Source organism: Gordionus sp. m RMFG-2023, chromosome 1, assembly GCF_954871325.1.
Source record: "Gordionus sp. m RMFG-2023 chromosome 1, tfGorSpeb1-WG-v2, whole genome shotgun sequence".
Classification (NCBI taxonomy): Eukaryota; Metazoa; Nematomorpha; class Gordioida; order Chordodea; family Parachordodidae; genus Gordionus; species Gordionus sp. m RMFG-2023.
The window spans coordinates 8,915,829-8,928,937 of NC_088775.1; positions in this window are offsets into that span (position 1 = coordinate 8,915,829).

A 13,109-nucleotide genomic window follows, 5' to 3' on the forward strand; every position below is an offset into this window, starting at 1 on the left:
AATCGACGATATTAAAAGGCAACCTCCAATTAAAACAAGGGACGTTTTTTTTATTAAAAAATTAGGGCAAAACGTAAACACCCAATTTCAAGAGATATTGAACAAAGACAATTATTTAGTATTTCTTAAAAGATTTTTGTTTTGATTTGAAGCAAAAACATTCTTTTAAATTTTAAAAGATTTATCTGCTACCTCATGATTAAACTTGTCCAAGGTGTTCCAGGTGACTAGAGCTGAGTTAGTTTCTATTAACTATAATATTTTAGATTGCAATTCTATAAATGAAATTAAAATAACATGATAAAATATAAATTTGATAATACTTCCTAATTATATGATTAGATAGCTGATGACCCATCTCTAAAATAGCCTATATTAATGACTTATCTTAATCCAATCATTATAATATTATCCTAAATTTCCCCAATTTTATGATTTCTAAACCAATTCTTTATACCAAGGAAACCAAATTTTTTGTAGATAATGATTTATGTTTTACAATGTTTTGAAATAAATTCGATCCTATAAAACATAAGATATTGGAGCTTCCTGTGGAGTGTTTAAGATATAAAATGTTATATAAGAATAAAATATTATTTTATTTTATCAAAATGTAAAGATCAAAAGATAATTTTACTTTAACATTAATATGTTTATATATTCATCAAAACTACATTTTCAATAATCAATTAATTATTATATAATTGTATAAATATTATCTTAAAACTAAATACAATTTATTTAATACATTACAGACACTACAAACTAAATTCGTCGTGATAACGTAGTGGGGGTTTCGAAACCCATTTTTAAGAGTAGTATTTCCATTATGTTCCACATTCTCCAAATTTTCCGTCATTGTTATGGGTATTTCCTTAGCTTGTACATGTGCATCCCTTAGATGGTTTGCATGCTTGTTTTTTACAATACCTTCAGACTAAACATCATACGATTTCGCATTTTTCAGTTGAACCGTTGTCTCTTCATGACATTCCGCAGTCCTTTCTAACCAAACCTTTTGCTTCTCTTCAAATTAATGGGGCTCCGTTTTCCTATCTTTATAATATTTTTGTTTCTATAATGTGTTTTCAGTCCTTTCTCTCGTAGATAGTTCAATTTGGCCTATTTCGGTGAGTAATTAAAACATTGGCTAAATATAACTTTCTCGCATCTACTTCCAGGATAGAAATGCGTCTTTAGCATACGTATATAGCGCTCAGCCAAACCATTCGATTTTAGACTATAAGGAGTCAGTCTAAAAGGTTTTATGATGTTTTTAAAAAGAAACGTTCTGAATTCAGATCAATTAAACAGAGTACCGTTATCTGAAACAATGTAACTAGGTAACCCAAATCTAGCTAAATATTTACGCAGATTATTTACTACACTTGCCGAATTAATATGTGTTAAAATTTGCAACTTCAACCCATTTGGTGAAGGCGTCTGGTAAAATTAATCAATACTTTGCAGATACAAGGCCTTATGAATTCGTTTCCAGGTCGTGTGGGAATGTTCCAGTTGGATAACGCCAGTTCTTTGGCTGTGAGCCTTCCTGGCAACTTTTGCAGCATTTAACAAAATCTTCAACATCACGATCAAGCTTTGCCCATTAATTTAATCGTCAACCTGATTTATTAAATCATCACAATACTATGATTTCCAAATCTTTCCACGTTACCAAAAATCATTTCAAGTTCCGACAACTAGCACACTTAGTGAAAAATGCCCCCCCCCCTTGATTGACTTTGAATTCAAAGTGATTATCCTGGAAAATTTAAATAAAATTATTTAACAATAAAATTACAAAATTTATTTTAAATTTATAATTCGTTTTCTTTTCAAAAAAGATGTAAAAATATACCGATATTCTCTATGTATATTTTTTTAAATTTAACATTGCTTTTTTAAAAAAATTAAATTATTTATTTAAAAAATAATTATAAAAAATTTAAGCAGATGTGCCGATTACGCTGCCTAAGTTGACGACGGTTAAATACCGCCGCCGGCCGCCTATAAGATTTTTAAATCTACAGCCGGCCGTCGATAATTTCTCACCGCTCAGATCTAGCCTGGAAAAAGTGTCTGATGTGTGACCCTATATGATTCGATATAATGAGGTGTATAAAGATTATTTTCTAAATAAATCCGTGGTACAGATAATTCATAATTTTTTAAGATTTGCCAATAAACTAAGTTTCCCGGAACGACATTATATGGTAATTTAACATCAACAAATATGAATCAAGGAATACGGAGGATATAATATACACAATCATAAATAAATGTTTGAGATTTTATTTTATTTTTTTTAAATATAGATTTTAATTTTAAATAATGTGAGAGTATATTTTTATAAAAATAGATTTCAAAATCGAAATATGAGAAGGAAATAAAAAAATTATATCGCTTGTTTAATTTTAGGTTCCATCAAAGTATACATATCAAAAGGCAGTAAATGTTGGCCGGAAACGCGGCCTCGCCCTCGGGCCTAAAGTTAAAAATATTTGGGACTCGGTTCAAATTAAATTTGGCAAGTAGGCGCGGCGAATGGGAACGGTAAAAATAATTTTTGGGACACCTCAGATTGGGGGGGGGGGGGGCATGTCGGGCCGTAGGTTGGAAAATTTTTTCAAATGTGATAAATTTTTATTTATAAATAAATCCGCGCTACAAATAATTCATATTTTTAAATGATTTGCCAATAAAATAAGATTCGCAAAAAACCCGACGACATTATATAGTGATTATATGATCGTTATGAAAAATAAATATTTATAAATTTCGTTGGGAGAAGGGGGGAGGTGAAGAAGTATTAAGGGGGAAAAGGTTAATAAATAATTTAACAAAAAATCAGTTTTTAAGACAAAAATTTATTAATTGAGCATCATACCTTATAAATATTTTCAACAATAATATATTTTATTAGATTAATTAAAATCCTTTCTACGTATATTTTGTTTCCTCCTTCCATATAATAACTTAATTATTTATTTCACATAAAAACATCATTTTATTTTTAAAAAGATATGGGGAAAAAAATCAAAAATGAATGTCAGTAACATATCATTCTTCCGCTTCAATCAGACAGAACGCCGCTTTAAATTGACTGCGGTGGAGTCATTTTATTTTGAATTCGCGATACCATTAATCGCTCTTCACGGGATGTTGGGCAATATCTTCTCCTTGACCTTTCTGATTAAGATTAAAAGAACGAATTCTTATTTCTTGTTAGTTTTACTGCGGCTAATAAACATCACCCTTTTATGCATCAATTTTAGCGATTTATTTACATAGATCGGGAGCGAGTTACTAATCAGATATGAAAATACCTTTTTTATTTTCATTTGGTTCACGTTGATATTGTACATTTTAGAATCCCTGGCCAAAACTTTAAAGGTGTTCTATATCTTATTGATAATGGCGCTGGGTGTGGAGAGATACTTTATGATAGGTTATTTCCAGTGGCACAGAATTTATTGCGTAGCAGGGAATATAAAATATGTGGCCACCCTCTTTATAATAATAAGCGTTAGTATAATGTTTCCAGTATATACCAACCATATCCGCATCTCCGTCGACTTATTCGCTTTTAAGCATAATAATATAACGGGTCTAAAACATGTACAAGACTATTTGTTTCCGCTTGTACACATATACAATCATTCACACAATAAATACGTTGCTGGCACGAATATAGTCTTTCAAGCCATTTTCTTTATCATATTGGTATGTTACTTAACTAAACGTTATCATAGTCACCCACCTGATGTTTAAATATTATTTTAATGGCTGGTTTGACTATTTATTTTAATATATTTTAAAACATATAAAATATGCAATATGAAATATAACTACTATTTTTAATAATTTAGTCTGTTTTGATTCTTATGCCTGAAAATATTAAAAATCTACTCGCCTACCGGTACTTAAAAAAAATTTCCTAATCCGCACGCCCCCCCAAATATTTTAGAAAACTAGATCACGCCTGCTCAAAATATGGGCGGGTGTTTAAAAAAATTTAATTTATTTTAAAATGATATTCTTTTTATAATTTGAATAAATAAAATAGGACATATCAGTGCTACATTTTAAAAATAGTATCTATAGTTTGTATTTTTTAGAAGGCCACCTACAAGTAGTGAAGCTACATTTTGTGGTAATGGTACTAACTGTATTAATAATTTATATAAATAAAATATTTTTGATGAACATCTATAATTGTTCTGAAATTGCCTTGATAGAAAAAAAACAGTAGGAAAAAGAAAACCCAGGTCGTCTAGATGGAAAATATTAAAAACATTTTGGTGCATATTAAAATTTTTCAAGTATAATAATAATCTAATTATTTTTTTAAAGTAATTTATATAACAAATCGCGCAACTAAATTCCTTCATTATTTATTATTATATTAGTGTTCTTTCTACATTTTTATCGAAATTGCTATATAATTTTAAAAAAATATATAATGGTAGGTTATCATCAATATTATCTACAATATCGCGATAAGGAGATTCGTGTATCAAAGGAGTCGTACCACCCTATCTCGATGTGCTCTGTTGAAAAAAGGCAAGCGCAATCAAGCATTGCTTGTCTGCTTACTGGGTTTCAAATTCGCGAGTATTGTCCCCACCCTTTGCATTTATTCGATCTTAATCTTCAAAGACACGTTGCCAATAAATCCTGAGAAGATAGAAATTTGGGAGAAAATGCCAGAAACGTTGTATTATTCGACCAATTTTTACAGCCATTTATGCGCATAGGCTTATGCACAAATATTTAAAGGGATTCAAAATTTTTGTATGGAAATTGAGAAAATCTACTAATTCAATATCACCTGTCATGTTACGTCTAGACGCAATAAGCTCCATAAGGAGATATTAGATTTTTCCTATTTATATTTTTAAAAAAATGAAGTAATGTGCGTCACATAAATATATATAAATATATAACGTGTAAAAATAAATTTTATTCTTTTTTCTTATGAGACATAAATACAATTTACAAATTGTTCATTTTTATATGTAATTAATTTAATTAAATTTCATTAAATTTGATTTGTTTCATCATATTACATAGATCATGAATTTAATAAATGGAAAAAAATGTATATTTCAAATATTTATTACTTTTAATTAATATATCAAAAGAGAAAACTTTTATTTTCGAAACCCGAAAGAAAGTCATTTTCCATTCCTGTTCATTCCGGTCAAAATAATAGGCCCCTTCCCGCTCCTTACCATGTTTTGGAACGTTCCGGGAAGCATTTCCGATAAATTAGAGAAATTTTTTCTATTTTTGTTTAATATGTAAATTTTATTAATTGATTTTTTGTAATACAGATTCAATTATTGGCAGTGTAAACATTTTGAAATATAGGTTCGGTTCTGGTTCCATGAGGAAAAAATTATAAAAGGTTAAGGTTTTGTTCAAGTTAAGGAATTGAATTTTATAAAGGCTTACTTTCTATTCAGGTTTAAGATCCTTAAATAAAAGTTCAGTAATAATTTCTTTTATACAGGATAAGGATATCCATATATAGCAGAAATATTTTTAATCTTATTTATTTTATCTTAAATATATGTAGAAGAATACGATAATAAAACATACTTTGATAGTTTAATATGCACTTCTTAATAAAATAACATTTATTTTATAGTGGTAATATTAACCCTTATTTATTTTATTCTTAGCATTTGTTATATTTTTATTATAATGATTAATTCTAACCTCATACCATATATTATGTCGATTTATTTATTTTAACTAGATTTTATTTATTTCTTCAATTCTCAATTTTATTTAATGTTTTCTTGAAAAGTAAATTTATTAAGAAGATTATATTATTCTCATAAACTAAATATATCCAAAAATTTTAACCTGTTTCTATAATATGAGGAAGTTGTACTAATATTTACCCTGTCTATCAAATAAAAGGTGTCAAGAAAGCGAGATTTGACATTGGAAATCAAAACCTAAATATAAAATAAAATATATACTAAAATTATAGTTGAATCCTTTATTAAATAATAATAAATATAATTAAATACAAAGTGAAAAACATAATCAAAATAAAAGAAAAAAGAAAATTAAAAAGTAAATTTAAGTTAAAAATAATAATTTAATCTTTCTTTTTCGCATCATAATTTCTCCATTATATATCCTTTTTCTTTAATCAACATTTGCATAGTCTCAATTTGTACCGAGATCTAATTCTTATTTCTTGAGTAGATTTGAATATCTTTCGGCTTCGTAGATTTTGTTTAAAAGTAATTGCCTGTCTGGCGTCGTAATTTTGTTTAAAAGTAATTTGCCTGTCTGGCGTTTTTCTTAATCTAGTAAATTTGCATATTACCACAATTACAACAAAAGGTTTTCCAATCATTTGGCAATGCTATTTATTAGAAATAAATATAATCTTACTGGAAACAATTATTTGTAATGGAAACCAGGAAGAGGATTCCATTTATTTTATCATGAATGAGGGAAAAATGGTAGATGTTAAAATCCTTCTTATATCCGATGCCCGAAAAATTAGATATTAGTAGTGTTAAACTTATGTGACACTCTCCTCTACACGACTGTGTTATTTTCGATTATTATTTTCCATCCATTCCACTTTTAGATTACTCAACAAGGCTGAATTTTAGGTTACAGAAACTATTTATAAATATACGGAAGTATATTTTCTAGAAGATAAATAAAAAAAGAAGAGAATTCCTTCTTAGAATTTCATTTTGAGTTTTTTGTTTGGAAAAGGTACTCGTTTTTTCCCCTGTCCTTGTTAAAATTTTCTTGCCCAATTGAAATAAAATTTTAGGGATTAGGGACCGATGTTCCTAAAAACACTCATGATTAAAGGGATAAAAATAAAAGAATTTAGGAGGAATCTATATTTTGCATTTTTTAAGAGGCTTGCATAAAATTATTTTGACTAAAATCAAGGCTCGATACAGATCGTATCAATATTAATAAAAGGAGGTACTTTCTGGACACCAGAGATATCTGGTTAACCGAGAAGTATTAATAAATATTCACTCAGCTCCTCCAATCGGATGTAATCGAACCCGATAGCATGGATCAGATCTGTTCCCCATTCTACGTATCAGTAAATCGGACGGGTTCCCGAAAGTAATTAGTAATTTATCGGATATATAATATGACCTTCCATCACTATCCCTTCAATTTGAAGTCAATATCACTCATGTCAGCAGCTAAACTAGAAAAGGCAAGTTTGCCTGCAAAATCGATGTCAGGTCGGCCCTCTTTAGCATTCCATTAGCTCCCCAAGTTAGGAAGTTTTTCGGAATATGATTCAAAGGACGGCCCTATCGTTCCAAGGTCCTTCTTGTGGATGCTATCTTTAGTCCTTATTGCTTCCAGAGCCTTATTTCCGATGCCTGTGTGAAAGGGCCAGAAAGGCTTTGTACTACGACTACCTATATGACATCCTCATCTATGGCGATAATGAGATCGAAGTAAAATGGTAAACCCGACTTAGATGCATACTGAAGGATGGGGACTGACAAGCGCTGAAGTGAAATGTGTATCTTCATCCGATACCGTTTATCACCTATCTGGGGATCCTTATTGACCACAAAGCCAAGACCATCTCGGCAGATGCATGCACCCGATCTTGCCTCGCCAGTTGCCTCGATACCTTCAGAAGACACTCTTATCAACAATTAGAATATGGATCCTATAAGTTTTATGGGTGGTCAACCACATCGCCTACACTAATACTGGTGTGTCACGCTTATTCTCACCTTAATATATTATTGTAAACTATGCGATTCTTACATTGGTGGTTGGCACCTTCTTAGCCTTTCAAAAGAGGTTATAATCAACGCACTGCAACACCCAATCTCCGTATGCCCACACTAATCACATAGTGTGCACGGATGCTTCTGATAGCCCTAACAGCCTCTCCTTTGAATATATGTCGATATCGTACCAGGAGGCTGTTATTTAATATCCTCCTACAAACTATCGCCCACATCAATGCGAAAGAGCTACTAGCAGTAGGAGTATGGACATTCTTAGCAAACAATAGAGAGGGTATACTTCCCATGAATTTCACATGCTCTTCATTAACATACTAGATGTTGAGAAGAAAAAGGTCCATGTTCCCTTCATTCGGAATAATGTTAATCTAGATTCTCATCAAGCTGGGGCTCTCCCACTTTACAGTTGTCTTGCAAAATATAAAGTGGGTCCTGATAATAAACCGACTGAAGATGCAGGGCGCACATGGAGAGGTCATAGAACTGCCCAACTGCTCTTTAGTCTCGATAATGCTAACATCTTCGACGAACCCATTCACAACGTTATCCAGATCCAAAACCTTTTTGGTACTAAAATAATTGGCATCCCATTTTTATTTCGAGACTCTCTCTCCAATCCCTCCACGACAACTGAAAATTTACCGAGCTATCTATTCTGCTCACGAGCTCTAATTTAAAACAACAAGATTTACATGAACAATTTCAAAAAATATTACACAAGAACCTATATTTAGAACGAATCATCCCCACGTAACACCTATCATCATCACCACATAACCAATCTATCTATATATATATCACGCCATATATAATAATTAACATTGTCGTTTGTTTATATCTTTCCGCCCTTATTACCTTTTTTAAATATTATACTTACACTTAAAATTGTTCAATTGTATTATTATCATAATATTAAAGCGATGGGTAACAAAGCCATAAAGGCCAAGATACCCACCAAATATCTTATTCCCATAAATCTTGTTTAATTGGGGATATAACAGGATTTCAGTCGAATTTTGGCATTTATTTTATTCAGATAATATTTACCCTTTGCTTATTTAATTTTTAGCATTAGCATCTTTTTATCATTGTAGATTTTATAACCTAAAGCATAAAGTAGATTTTATTTATTTTTCAATTTATATTTTCTAGTGAAGTAAATCTAGAGTATTTTCTTCTCGTAAGTTAAATGAATTCAAAAAGTTAGAGTTATCGACTGATAATGTTCCCTTCCTACATTTTTTTAAATCCATTTTTTAAGCTTGACGAAAGAAAGAAAAAAGAAAAAAGAAAAAAAGTGTAAGGTTTTAGATCAGAATTAGAATAGTTTGTAGGGATTAGAAGATAAGATTTTAATTTTCGTAATACAAAAAATAATTATATATAAAATATATTTACAGTTTCTTATATAACAAGAAAAATAATTATATCTCTCGTATATAACAGCGGAACAGTAAAAATAAACACTTTATATTAACTCTTTTTGCGTTTATTTAAATAAACATCATAACAAAATATATACAACTAAATAAACATATTATATCAAAATATATACAACAGAAAGATAGAAAGAGAAAAACCCTCCTGGATATTTATAAAATTTACATTTTAAGCATGACTATTTTGAGTTTTTAAATTTTAAAGCTCGGACGGGGTTCTTTTTTAAAAATAATTTTAAATGATGTTTTTATAAATTTGATTTCAAATGAAAATATAAGAAACGAATAAATTGTTAAATTATCTTTGTTTGTCAGGAACAGTGATTGCATATAGATTTGGCAAGACCACTGGATTCTTATCATGGTTCGTTTTAGTCGATTCTTATTCAAAAATTGGTAAAGGTATCTCGGAGGATTGCGACTACCAATCAAATTATTAGAAAGTTGAAGAGATGGTCTGCAAGATTTGGGATGCATAGGCTAATTGTTTTCAATAATGGTCCTCAATTCATATAAATAATAATTAAGTCTTTTTTTCAAACAAAAATATTTATTTATATTAAGTCAACACCTTATCATCCTAGGAATGGCCAAGTTGAAAGAACGATTCGCACGCTCAAGGAAAGAATAGAGCTACGCGAGATAGTGGAAGATATTCTGAATAATACTTTAAGATTTTGGATAAATATCGCATGAGTGAACATAGTATAACTAGTCGAAGTCCTGCAAAAATGATGTTAGGCGGGTAGAGAAAAACAAGTTTTAATTAGGTAAGACTGGATGCCAGTAATGAAATAGAAAAGTTGCAAAATCTCCAAAAAATGAATCACGATAGATACGAGATTTTGAAGATTCGCAACCGGTTTGGGTAGAACGGAACTACGTTAAGCTGGCAGAAAGCAGTATCATCACTAAAGGTGGGAGGTACGCAGCGGCTCGAGCCCCTTGAAAATTTGAATAACCCCTTCGAAATTTTTATTTTTTATTTATATCACTAAAAAAAGGTAATCTATATTATAATTTTGAGATGGCCTCATCATGTCCTCTATAAGTCATGTCCTCATTACGTTATATCCTTACTCATCAGGACATTTTTTTAACAATCATATGGAGCTAAAAAAATATTTATTATTTTTAACTTCTTTCAAATTGATATACATAATAAATTTGTTGAATTATGAAAGATTATTTTACAACAAATATAACGAAAAACTGAAAGATCTACGTTAATATTTTTAAAAAATCTATAAATATATATCATATTATATACAAATTTTTTAATATTTAGACAAGAGAAATAATACTACAAGTCAGAGTGGTACAAAAGATCTTCTTTGAAGATTTTTGAGCGAGATCTAGCTCAAAAATTTGCGCAAGATCTTTGAAGATCGTAAAATTTGAAGATCTTTTATTTTTTAAAAATTTTGTGTAACGATCTTCATGATATTTATTTTTTACCCCTTTATTAAAAGCCCAGATGTTTTTCAATTTTCATCAAGGCAGGAGGAGAGGTATAAAACATAAAAGAAATATTATATTAATAAAATTGAAAAACATCTGGGCTTTTAATAAAGGGGTAAAAAAATAAATATCAAGAAGATCTTTGAAGATCCTTACACAATTTTTAAAAAATAAAAGATCTTCAAATTTTACGATCTTCAAAGATCAAGATCTTTTTATTTTGAGCAAATGTACAACTCTGCTACAAGTTATTTTAAACACTCAATAATTTTGCCCCTAGCACACATTTTCTTCATATTCTAACTGACTCTTTAGATTTTTTTTCTCTCATATGAATCCAAAAAAGTATTTATAATTTTTATATTATTTATAAAATCTCTTTTAGATTTATATATTGTATATACAAAGTTCAAAATTAATCTAAGCTTGAATCTTGATAAGTTTTACAACGAATATAAACAAAAACTATATTGAATTAATAAAGATTTTTTTACAACAAATATAAAGAAAAACTATGAAAGATTGAAGTTAATATTTTTAAAATCTATAAATACACAATTTTTTTAGTATTATGACAATAGAAATAATATTACAGGATATTTCAAACATTTAATAATTCCTCCACTATCACAGCTTTTTCATCATTATATATTATTTTAGTATTTAGAGGGAAAGTTATGTTAAAATTTTATGGGATATATTATAAGGAAATATGTAAATTTTTTCCCTTTTTCCCTATTCCATTCGTATTATCTTTTACCTTTTTCGTTAACCTTCCTTTCCCATTTCCCCCTATTCCTTTTTTTTCCCTAATCGTTTTTTTTTGCTTTTATTTTTTCTTATTCTTTTCGCCTTTTCCTTATCTCTCCCTTTCCCTTTCCCTTTTTCTTTTCTTTATCTGCCATAACCCTTTATCCGTCTTTCTTCTCTTCTTTCGCTTTCTCCCTTTCTTTCCATTTCTCCCTTTCTTTCCATTTCTCCCTTTCTTCCATTTCGTCTTTTCCTTTCCCTTTTCTCTCCCTTCTTATTTCCCTTTTTTTACTTTATCTTCTACAGTTCCCTTTTCTTTGTCTTCACCTTTCCAGCTTTTTCTTTCCATTTTATTATTCCTTTCTATTTATCTTTTCCTTCCCCTTTCTTTTTTCTTTGCCCTATCTCCTTTCGTTCCCTTCTTCTTTTCCCACCCCTTCCTCTTTCTTTCCTTTTTTCTTTCCCCTATTCTCTCCATTACCTTTTTTCTTACCATTTTTTACTTCTTCTCTTTCTTTTTCTATTCCACTTCCTTCTTTTCAATTTCCTTTTTTTACTTTGAAAGTATAGTTAAAAGTATCGTAGAAAGAATATATTTAATTCACTTTATTAATTTATAAAAATCATCAAAAAATTGACACAAAAAGAATCATAATATCTTAACAAAAAAAATATACTAGCTTATTAATTTATAAAATAATTTTTTCCTTTTAAATTTCAAAACTTTAAAAATGAATTAAAAATATATCTCGAAAAATATATATTATAATTATTTTTTTCTTCTTTACATATAATAATAATAATTATTCCCCAATCAGATGTATACAATCCATCTGATTGACGTTTAACAAAATTAAATGGGAATACACGCTTTTAATACCTAACATACTAGGACACTTACTTTTTCTTTTCTTTTCCTTTACTCATTCTTTTCATTTCTTTATTTTTAAAATCCAAATATAACAAAAAAACATTTTGTTGGAAGCAAATATGTGTATAAAAAATAACAAATATTCCTTGTATTTTAGGATATATTCCCTAGATCATTTGCTATCTAATGCATTTATTTCCACGAGTTAAAAAATATTTAAACAAGATATTCACATCTCAACGAAAAGAATTACCTAATAAGGCAATGTACTTGATATTAACTCTGCATGTTTATTTTATTTAATGTTTTATCTTTAATTTTTTAGGCCAACTCTATCGTAAATAAGGTTAGTGACTATATAGTTATAATATCGTCTGACATTAACTTATCTATAATTTTAAATTTATAATTTATTTAAAATTTGATTTCTTTATTTTTATAGGTTAGCCCAGGATACATGGTATGCTATATTTATTATTTAAATATTATTCTATATTTATTCTTAAGGCTCCTACCTTATAAAAAGCGTGCCAAAATGGTCTTCCAAACAATATTCATATTTATTGGCATATACTTTTTATTTTGCATAATGTTAGTAAATATTTGTATAATTTTTATTTCTCATCGTTTTACTCAATAAGGTTATCTACTGAAAATATATCCATTTATATTATGGCTATTCATAATAATATTTTTTTAATATACTATTTTATATATTTGTTTTGTTTGAACTCTGAAATCTCTTGATTTATTTGTGATTCCCAGGCTACACTTCCCACTGGCCGAGTCTGGATTAGTACGTAGCCA